The following is a 12006-nucleotide window of genomic DNA, read 5'->3' as shown; positions in this document are numbered from 1 at the left end:
AACCTCTCCTGTAGGTCCAGTTTTAGATTCCGATGCTTCACTTCAGGTTTACTGTATCCCTTGGACCTTCTTATTGACGATGAAACACAGAGTTTGCATCCGAAGTTAATACAAAAGGCACAATGCCGACGTAAGTACAAGAGGACAGACACTCTAACTTTCTATGATTTGAACCTCTCATGTGAGTCCAGTTTTAGATTCCGATGCTTCACTTCAAGTTTAGTGTATCCCTTGGACCTTCTTATTGACGATGAAACACAGAAATTGCATCGGATTTAAACTCAAAAGGCACAATGCCTACTTAAGTAAAAGAGGACAGACACTCTCACTTTCTATGATTTGAACCTGTCCTGTGAGTCCAGTTTTAGATTCCGATGCTTCACTTCAGGTTTACTGTATACCTTGCTCCTTCTTATTGACGATGAAACATAGAAATTGCATCGGAATTCAATACAAAAGCCACAATGCCGACGTAAGTAAAAGAGGCCTGACACTCTAACTTTCTATGATTTGAACCCCTCCTGTGAGTCCAGTTTTAGATTCCGATGCTTCACTTCAGTTATACTGTATCCCTTGGACCTACTTATTAACGATGAAACACAGAAATTGCATCCGAATTTAATACAAATGGCACAATTACGACTTACGTACAAGAGGACTGACACTCTCACGTTCTATGATTTGTACCTCTCCTGTGAGTCCAGTTTTAGATTCCAATGTTTCACATCAGGTTTAGTGTATCCCTTGGACCTTCTTATTGACTATGAAACTCAGGAATTGCATCCGAATTTAATACAAATGGCACAATGCCGACTTAAGTACAAGAGGACTGACACTCTAACTTTCTATGATTTGAACCTCTCCTGTGAATCCAGTTATAAATACCGATGCTTCACTTCAGGTTTACTGTATACCTTGCACCTTCTTATTGACGATGAAACATAGAAATTGCATCATAATTTAATACAAAAGCCACAATGCCGACGTAAGTAAAAGAGGCCTGACACTCTAACTTACTATGATTTGAACCTCTCCTGTGAGTCCAGTTTTAGATTCCGATGCTTCACTTCAGGTATACTGTATCCCTTGGACCTTCTTATTAACGATGAAACACAGAAATTGCATCCGAATTTAATACAAATGGCACAATGTCGACTTAAGTACAAGAGGACTGACACTCTCACTTTCTATGATTTGTACCTCTCCTGTGAGTCCAGTTTTAGATTCCGATGCTTCACTTCAGGTTTCCTGTATACCTTGCACCTTCTAATTGACGATGAAAAACAGAAATTGTATCAGAATTTAATACAAAAGGCACAATGCCGACTTAAGTACAAGAGGACTGACATTCTAACTTTCTATGATTTGAACCTCTCCTGTGAGTCCAGTTTTAGTTTCCGATGCTTCACTTCAGGTTTACTTTATATCTTGGGCCTTCTTATTGACGATGAAACACAGAAATTGCATGCGAATTTAATACAAATGGCACAATGCCGACTTAGGTACAAGAGGGCTGACACTCTCACTTTCTATGATTTGAATCCCTCCTCTGAGTCCAGTTTTAGATTCCGAAGCTTCACTTCGCGTTTTCTGTTTAACTTGCACCTTCTGATTGACGATGTAACACAGAAATTGCATCGGAATTTAATACAAAAAGCACAATGACGACTTAAGTAAAGGAGGACAGACCCTCTAACTTTCTATGATTTGAACCTCTCCTGTGAGTCCAGTTTTAGATTCTGATGCTTCACTTCAGGTTTACTGTATCCCTTGGACCCTCTTATTGACGATGAAACACAGAAATTGCATACGAATTTAATACATAAGGCACAATGCCGTCTTAAGTACAAGAGGACTGACACTCTCACTTTCTATGATTTGAACCTCTCCTGTAATTCCAGTTTTAGATTCCGATGCTTCACTTCAGGGTTACTGTATACCTTGCACCTTCTTATTGACGATGAAACACAGATATTGCATCGGAATTAAATTCAAAAGCACAATGCCTACTTAAGTGCAAGAGGACAGACACTCTCACTTTCTATGATTTGAACCGCTCCTGTGAGTCCAGTTTTAGATTCCGATGCTTCACTTCAGGTTTACTGTATCCCTTGGACCTTTTTATTGACGATGAAACACAGAAATTGCATCGGAATTAAATTCAAAAGGCACAATTCCGCCTTAAGTACAACAGGACTGACACTCTAACCATCTATGATTTCAACCTCTCCTGTAGTTCTAGTTTTAGATTCCGATGCTTCACTTCAGGTTTACTGTATCCCTTGGACCTTCTTATTGACGATGAAACACAGAGTTTGCATCCCAATATAATACAAAAGGCACAATGCCGACGTAAGTACAAGAGGACAGACACTCTAACTTTCTATGATTTGAACCTCTCCGGTGAGTCCAGTTTTAGATTCGGATGCTTCACTTCAGGTTTACTGTATCCCTTGGACCTTCTTATTGACGATTAAACACAGGAATTGCATCCGAATTTAATACTAAAGGCACAATACCGACTTAAGTACAAGAGGAGTGACACTCTAACTCTCTATGATTTGAACCTCTCCTGTGAGTCCAGTTTTAGATTCTGATGCTTCACTTAAGGTTTACTGTATCCCTTGGACCTTCTTATTGACGATGAATCACAGAAATTGCATCCGAATTTAATACAAATGCAACAATGCCGACTTAAGTACAAGAGGACTGACACTCTCACTTTCTATGATTTGAACCTCTCCTATGAGTCCAGTTTCAGATTCCGATGCTTCACTTCAGGTTTACTTTACCCCTTGGACACTCTTATTGAGGATGAAACACAGAAATTGCTTCCGAATTTAATACAAATCGCACAATGCCGACTTAAGTACAAGAGGACTGACACTCTCACTTTCTATGATTCGAACCTCTCGTGTGAGGTCAGTTTTAGATTCCGATGCTTCACTTCAGGTTTACTGTATCCCTTGGATCTTCTTATTGACGATTAAACACAGAAATTGCATCCGAATTAAATACTAAAGGCACAATACCGACTTAAGTACAAGAGGAGTGTCACTCTAACTTTCTATGATTTGAACATCTCCTGTGAGTCCAGTTTTAAATACCGATGCTTCACTTCAGGTTTACTGTGTACCTTGCACCGTCTTATTGACGATGAAACATAGAAATTGCATCGGAATTTAATACAGAAGCCACAATGCCGACGTAAGTAAAAGAGGCCTGACACTCTAAGTTTCTATGATTTGAACCTCTCCTGTGAGTCCAGTTTTAGATTCCGATGCTTCACTTCAGGTATACAGTATCCCTTGGACCTTCTTACTAACGATGAAACACAGAAATTGCATCCGAATTTAATACAAATGGCACAATGTCGTCTTAAGTACAAGAGGACTGACACTCTCACTTTCTATGATTTGTACCTCTCCTGTGAGTCCAGTTTTAGATTCCGATGCTTCACTTCAGGTTTCCTGTGTACCTTGCACCTTCTTATTGACGATGAAAAACAGAAAGTGTATCCGAAATTAATACAAAAGGCACAATGCCGACTTAAGTACAAGAGGACTGACATTCTAACTTTCTATGATTTGAACCTCTCCTGTGAGTCCAGTTTTAGAATCCGATGCTTCACTTCAGGTTTACATTATATCTTGGACCTTCTTATTGACGATGAAACACAGAAATTGCATCCGAATTTAATACAGATGGCACAATGCCGACTTAAGTACAAGAGAGCTGACACTCTCACTTTCTATGATTTGAATCCCTCCTGTGAGTCCAGTTTTAGATTCCGAAGCTTCACTTCGGGTTTTCTGTATTACTTGCACGTTCTGATTGACGATGTAACACAGAAATTGCATCGGAATTTAATACAAAAAGCACAATGCCGACTTAAGTCAAAGAGGACAGACCCTCTAACTTTCTATGATTTGAACCTCTCCTGTGAGTCCAGTTTTAGATTCTGATGCTTCACTTCAGGTTTACTGTATCCCTTGGACCTTCTTATTGACGATGAAACACAGAAATTGCATACGAATTTAATACATAAGGCACAATGCCGTCTTAAGTACAAGAGGACTGACACTCTCACTTTCTATGTTTTGAACCTCTCCTGTAAGTCCAGTTTTAGATTCCGATGCTTCACTTCAGGGTTACTGTATACCTTGCACCTTCTTACTGACGATGAAACACAGATATTGCATCGGAATTAAATTCAAAAGCACAATGCCTACACAAGTGCAAGAGGACAGACACTCTCACATTCTATGATTTGAACCTCTTCTGTGAGTCCAGTTTTAGGTTCCGATGCTTCACTTCAGGTTTACTGTATCCCTTGGACCTTCTTATTGACGATGAAACACAGAAATTGCATTGGAATTAAATTCTAAAAGCACAATGCCGACTTAAGTACAACAGGACTGACACTCTAACCTTCTATGATTTCAACTTCTCCTGTAGGTCCAGTTTTAGATTCCGATGCTTCACTTAAGTTTTACTGTATCCCTTGGACCTTCTTATTGACGATGAAACACAGAGTTTGCATCCGAAGTTAATACAAAAGGCACAATGCCGACGTAAGTACAAGAGAGCTGACACTCTAACTTTCTATGATTTGAACCTGTCATGTGAGTCCAGTTTTAGATTCAGATGCTTCACTTCAGGTTTAGTGTATCCCTTAGACCTTCTTATTGACGATGAAACACAGAAATTGCATCGGATTTAAACTCAAAAGGCACAATGCTTACTTAAGTAAAAGAGAACAGACACTCTCACTTTCTATGATTTGAACCTGTCCTGTGAGTCCAGTTTTAGATTCCGATGTTCACTTCAGGTTTACTGTATACCTTGCACATTCTTATTGACGATGAAACATTCAAATTGCATCCGAATGTAATATAGAAGGCACAATGCCGACTGAAGTAAAAAAGGACTGACACTCTAACTTTCTATGATTTGAACCTCTCCTGTGAGTCCAGTTTTAGATTCCGATGTTTCACCTCAGGTTTAGTGTATCCCTTGGACCTTCTTATTGACTATGAAACACAGAAATTGCATTCGAGTTTAATACAAATGGCACAATACCGACTTAAGTACAAGAGGACTGACACTCTAACTTTCTATGATTTGAACCTCTCCTGTGAGTCCAGTTTTAGATTCTGATGCTTCACTTCAGGTATACTGTATCCCTTGGACCTTATTATTAACGATGAAACACAGAAATTGCATCCGAATTTAATACAAATGGCACAATGTCGACTTAAGTACAAGAGGACTGACACTCTAATTTTCTATAATTTGAACCTCTCCTGTGAGTCCAGTTTTAAATACCGATGCTTCACTTCAGGTTTACTGTATACCTTGCACCTTCTTATTGACGATGAAACATAGAAATTCCATCGGAATTTAATACAAAAGCCACAATGCCGACGTAAGTAAAAGAGGCTTGACACTCTAACTTTCTATGATTTGAACCTCTCCTGTGAGTCCAGTTTTAGATTCTGATGCTTCACTTCAGGTTTACTGTATATCTTGGACCTTTTTATTGACGATGAAACACAGGAATTGCATCCGAATTTAATACAAAAGGCACAATGCCGACTTAAGTACAAGAGCACTGACACTCTCACTTTGTATGGTTTGAAACTCTCCTGTAAGTCCAGTTTTAGATTCCGATGCTTCACTTCAGGGTTACTGTATACCTTGCACCTTCTTATTGACGATGAAACACAGAAATTGCATCGGAATTAAATTCAAAAGGCACAATGCCGACTTAAGGAAAAGAGGACAGACACTCTCACTTTCTATGATTTGAACCTCTCCTGTGAGTCCAGTTTTAGATTCCGATGCTTCACTTCAGGTTTACTGTATCCCTTGGACCTTCTTATTGACGATGAAACACAGAAATTGCATCGGAATTAAATTCAAAAGGCACAATGCCGACTTAAGGAAAAGAGGACAGACACTCTCACTTTCTATGATTTGAACCTCTCCTGTGAGTCCAGTTTTAGATTCCGATGCTTCACTTCAGGTTTACTGTATCCCTTGGACCTTCTTTTTGACGATGAAACACAGAAATTGCATCCGAATTTAATACTAAGGGCACAATACCGATTTAAGTACAAGAGGAGTGACACTCTAACTCTCTATGATTTGAACCTCTCCTGTGAGTCCAGTTTTAGATTCTGAAGCTTCACTTAAGGTTTACTGTATCGCTTTTGACCTTCTTATTGACGATGAAACACAGAAATTGCATCGGAATTTAATACAAAAGCCACAATGCCGACGTAAGTAAAAGAGGCCTGACACTCTAACATTCAATGATTTGAACGTCTCCTGTGGGTCCAGTTTTAGATTCCGATGCTTCACTTCAGGTATACTGTATCCCTTGGACCTTCTTATTATCGATGAAACACAGAAATTGCATCCGAATTTAATACAAATGGCACAATGTCGACTTACGTACAAGAGGACTGACACTCTCACTTTCTATGATTTGTACCGCTCCTGTGAGTCCAGTTTTGGTTTCCGATGCTTCACTTCAGGTTTCCTGTATACCTTGCACCTTCTTATTGACGATGAAACACAGAAATTGTATCCGAATTTAATACAAAAGGCACAATGCCGACTTAAGTACAAGAGGACTGACATTCTAACTTTCTATGATTTGAACCTCTCCTGAGAGTCCAGTTTTAGATTCCGATGCTTCACATCAGCTTTACTGTATCCCTTGGACCTTCTTTTTGACGATGAAACACAGAAATTGCATCCGAATTTAATACTAAGGCCACAATACCGATTTAAGTACAAGAGGAGTGACACTCTAACTCTCTATGATTTGAACCTCTCCTGTGAGTCCAGTTTTAGATTCTGATGCTTCACTTAAGGTTTACTGTATCGCTTGGACCTTCTTATTGACGATGAAACACAGAAATTGCATCGGAATTTAATACAAAAGCCACAATGCCGACGTAAGTAAAAGAGGCCTGACACTCTAACATTCTATGATTTGAACGTCTCCTGTGAGTCCAGTTTTAGATTCCGATGCTTCACTTCAGGTATACTGTATCCCTTGGACCTTCTTATTAACGATGAATCACTGAATTTGCATTCGAATTTAATACAAATGGCACAATGCCGACTTAAGTACAAGAGGACTGACACTCTAACATTCTATGATTTTAACCTCTCCTGTGAGTCCAGTTTTAAATACCGATTCTTCACTTCAGGTTTACTGTATACCTTGCACCTTCTTATTGACGATGAAACATAGAAATTGCATCGGAATTTAATACAAAAGCCACAATGCCGACGTAAGTAAAAGAGGCCTGACACTCTAACTTTCTATGATTTGAACCTCTCCTGTGAGTCCAGTTTTAGATTCCGATGCTTCACTTCAGGTATACTGTATCCCTTGGACCTTCTTATTAACGATGAAACACAGAAATTGCATCCGAATTTAATACAAATGGCACAATGTCGACTTAAGTACAAGAGGACTGACACTCTCACTTTCTATGATTTGTACCTCTCCTGTGAGTCCAGTTTTAGATTCCGATGCTTCACTTCAGGTTTCCTGTATACCTTGCACCTTCTTATTGACGATGAAACACAGAAATTGTATCCGAATTTAATACAAAATGCACAATGCCGACTTAAGTACAAGAGGACTGACATTCTAACTTTCTATGATTTGAACCTCTCCTGAGAGTCCAGTTTTAGAATCCGATGCTTCACTTGTGGTTTACTGTATCCCTTGGACTTTCTTATTGTCGATGAAACACAGAAATTGCATCCGAGTTTAATACAAATGGCGCAATACCGACTTAAGTACAAGAGGAGTGACACTCTAACTTTTTATGATTTGAACCTATCCTGTGAGTCCAGTTTTAGATTCCGATGCTTCACATCAGGTTTACTGTATATCTTGGACCTTCTTATTGACGATGAAACACAGAAATTGCATCCGAGTTTAATACAAATGGCACAATACCGACTGAAGTACAAGAGGAGTGACATTCTATCTTTCTATGATTTGAACCTCTCCTGTGAGTCCAGTTTTAGATTCCGATGCTTCACTTCAGGTTTACTGTATACCTTGCAACTTGTGATTGACAATGAAACACAGGAATTGCATCGGAATTTAACACAGAATGTACAATGGGGATTTAAGTAAAAGAGGACCGACCCTCTATCTTTCTATGATTTGAACCTCTCCTGTGAGTCCAGTTTTAGATTCTGATCCTTCACTGAAGGATTACTGTATTCCTTGGACCTTCTTATTGACGATGAAACACAGATATCGCATCCGAATTTAATACAAATGGCACAATGCCGACCTTAGTACAAGAGGACTGACACTCTCACCTTCTATGATTTGAATCCCTCCTGTGAGTCCAGTTTAAGATTCCGAAGCTTCACTTCGGGTTTTCTGTATAACTTGCACCTTCTGATTGACGATGTAACACAGAAATTGCATCGGAATTTAATACAAATGGCACAATGCCGACTTAAGTAAAAGAGGACAGACCCTCTAACTTTCTATGTTTTTAACCTCTCCTGTGAGTCCAGTTTTAGATTCTGATGCTTTACTTCAGGTTTACTGTATCCCTTGGACCTTCTTATTGACGATGAAACACAGAAATTGCATCCGAATTTAATACAAAAGGCACAATGCCGACTTAAGTACAAGAGGACTGACACTCTCACTTTCTATGATTTGTACCTCTCCTGTAAGTCCAGTTTTAGATTCCGATGCTTCACTTCAGGGTTACTGTATACCTTGCACCTTCTTATTGACGATGAATCACAGAAATTGCATCGGAATTAAATTCAAAAGGCTCAATGCATACTTAAATAAAAGAGGACAGACACTCTCACTTTCTATGATTAGAAACTCTCCTGTGAGTCCAGTTTTAGAATACGATGCTTCAATTCAGGTTTACTGTATACCTTGGACCTTCTTATTGACGATGAAACACAGAAATTGTATCCGAATTTAATACAGAAGACACAATGCCGACTTAAATACAAGAGGACTGACATTCTAACTTTCTATGATTTGAACCTCTCCTGAGAGTCCAGTTTTAGATTCCGATGCTTCACTTCTGGTTTACTGTATCCCTTGGACTTTCTTATTGTCGATGAAACATAGAAATTGCATCCGAGTCTAATACAAATGGCACAATACCGATTTAAGTACAAAAGGAGTGACACTCTAACTTTCTATGATTTGAACCTCTCCTGTGAGTCCAGTTTTAGATTCCGATTCTTCACTTCAGGTATACTGTATCCCTTGGACCTTCTTATTAACGATGAAACACAGATATTGCATCCGAATGTAATTCAAATGGCACAATGTCGACTTAAGTACAAGAGGACTGACACTCTCACTTTCTATGATTTGTACCTCTCCTGTGAGTCCAGTTTTAGATTCCGATGCTTCACTTCAGGCTTCCTGTATACCTTGAACCTTCTTATTGACGTTGAAACACAGAAATTGCATCCGAGTTTAATACAAATGGCGCAATACCGACTGAAGTACAAGAGGATTGACACTCTATCTTTCTATGATTTGAACCTCTCCTGTGAGTCCAGTTTTTGATTCCGATGCTTCACTTCAGGTTTACTGTATACCTTGCAACTTGTGATTGACAATGAAACACAGGAATTGCATCGGAATTTAACCCAGAAGGCACAATGGCGACTTAAGTAAAAGAGGACCGACCCTCTAACTTTCTATGATTTGAACCTCTCCTGTGAGTCCAGTTTCAGATTCTGATGCTTCACTGAAGGATTACTGTATCCCTTGCACCTTCTTATTGACGATGAAACACCGAAATTGCATCCGAATTTAATACAAAAGGCACAATACCGACTTAAGTTCAAGAGGAGTGACAATCTAACTTTCTATGATTTGAATCTCTCCTGTGAGTCCAGTTTTACATTCCGATGCTTCACTTCAGGTTTACTGTATCCCTTGGACGTTCTTATTGGCGATGAAACACAAACATCACATCGGAATTAAATTCAAAAGGCACAATGCCGACCTAAGTAGAAGAGGACTAACACTCTCACTTTCTATGATTTGAACCTCTTCTGTGAGTCCAGTTTTAGATTCCGATTCTTCACTTCAGGTTCACTGTATACCTTGCACCTTCTTATTGACGATGAAACACAGAAATTGCATCGGAATTAAATTCAAAAGGCACAATGCCGACCTAAGTACAAGAGGACTGACACTCTAACTTTCTATGATTTGAATCTCTCCTGTGAGTCCAGTTTTCGATTCCTATGCTTCACTTCAGGTTTACTGTATCCCTTGGACCTTCTAATTGACGATGAAACACAGAGTTTGCAACCGAATTGAGTACAAAAGTACAATGCCGACTTCAGTACAAGAGGACTGACACTCTAACTTTCTATGATTTGAACTTCTCCTGTGAGTCCAGGTTTAGATTCCGATGCTTCACTTCAGGTTTACTGTATCCCTTGGACCTTCTTATTGACGATGAAACACAGATATTGCATCCGAATTTAATACAAAAATCACAATGGCGACTTAAGTACAAGAGGACTGGCACCCTCATTTTCTATGTTTTGAACCTCTCCTGTGAGTCCAGTTTTAGAATCCAATGCTTCACTTCAGATTTACCGTATACCTTGGACCTTCTTATTGACGATGAACCACAGTAATTGCATCGAAATTAAATTGAAAAGGCACAATGCCGACTTAAGTACAAGAGGACTGATAATCTAACTTTCTTTGATTTGAACCTATCCTGTGAGGTCAGATTTAGATTCCGATGCTTCACTTCAGATTTTCTGTATCCCTTGGACCTTCTTATAGACGATAAAACGCGGAAATTGCATCCGAATTTAATACAAATGGCACAATGCCGACTTAAGTACAAGAGGACTGACATTCTAACTTTCTATGATTTGAACCTCTCCTGAGAGTCCAGTTTTAGATTCCGATGCTTCACTTCTTGTTTACTGTATCCCTTGGACTTTCTTGTTGACGATGAACCACCGAAATTGCATCGAAATTAAATTCAAAAGGCACAATGCCGACTTAAGTACAAGAGGACTGACACTCTAACTCTCTATGATTTGAACCTCTCCTGTGAGGTCAGATTTAGATTCCGATGCTTCACTTCAGGTTTACTGTATCCCTTGGACCTTCTTATAGACGATAAAACACAGAAATTGCATCCGAATTTAATACAAATGGCACAATGCCGACTTAAGTACAAGAGGACTGACACTATCACTTTCTATGATTTGAACCTCTCCTGTGAGTCCAGTTTTAGATTCCGATGCTTCACTTCAGGTTGACTGTATCCCTTGGACCTTCTTATTGACGATGAAACACAGAAATTGCATTCGAATTTAATACAAATGGCACAATGTCGACTTAAGTACAAGAGGACTGACACTCTCACTTTCTATGATTTGTACCTCTCCTGTGAGTCCAGTTTTAGATTCCGATGCTTCACTTCAGGCTTCCTGTATACCTTGAACCTTCTTATTGACGATGAAACACAGAAATTGCATCCGAGTTTAATACAAATGGCACAATACCGACTGAAGTACAAGAGGAGTGACACTCTATCTTTCTATGATTTGAACCTCTCCTGTGAGTCCAGTTTTTGATTCCGATGCTTCACTTCAGGTTTACTGTATACCTTGCAACTTGTGATTGACAATGAAACACAGGAATTGCATCGGAATTTAACACAGAAGGCACAATGGCGACTTAAGTAAAAGAGGACCGACCCTCTAACTTTCTATGATTTGAACCTCTCCTGTGAGTCCAGTTTCAGATTCTGATGCTTCTCTGAAGGATTACTGTATCCCTTGCACCTTCTTATTGACGATGAAACACCGAAATTGCATCCGAATTTAATATAAAAGGCACAATACCGACTTAAGTTCAAGAGGAGTGACACTCTAACTTTCTATGATTTGAATCTTCCTGTGAGTCCAGTTTTACATTCCGATGCTTCA

This window comes from Schistocerca serialis, chromosome 8 (genome assembly GCF_023864345.2).
Source record: "Schistocerca serialis cubense isolate TAMUIC-IGC-003099 chromosome 8, iqSchSeri2.2, whole genome shotgun sequence".
NCBI classification, from domain to species: domain Eukaryota; kingdom Metazoa; phylum Arthropoda; class Insecta; order Orthoptera; family Acrididae; genus Schistocerca; species Schistocerca serialis.
This window is presented reverse-complemented; position numbering follows the sequence as displayed.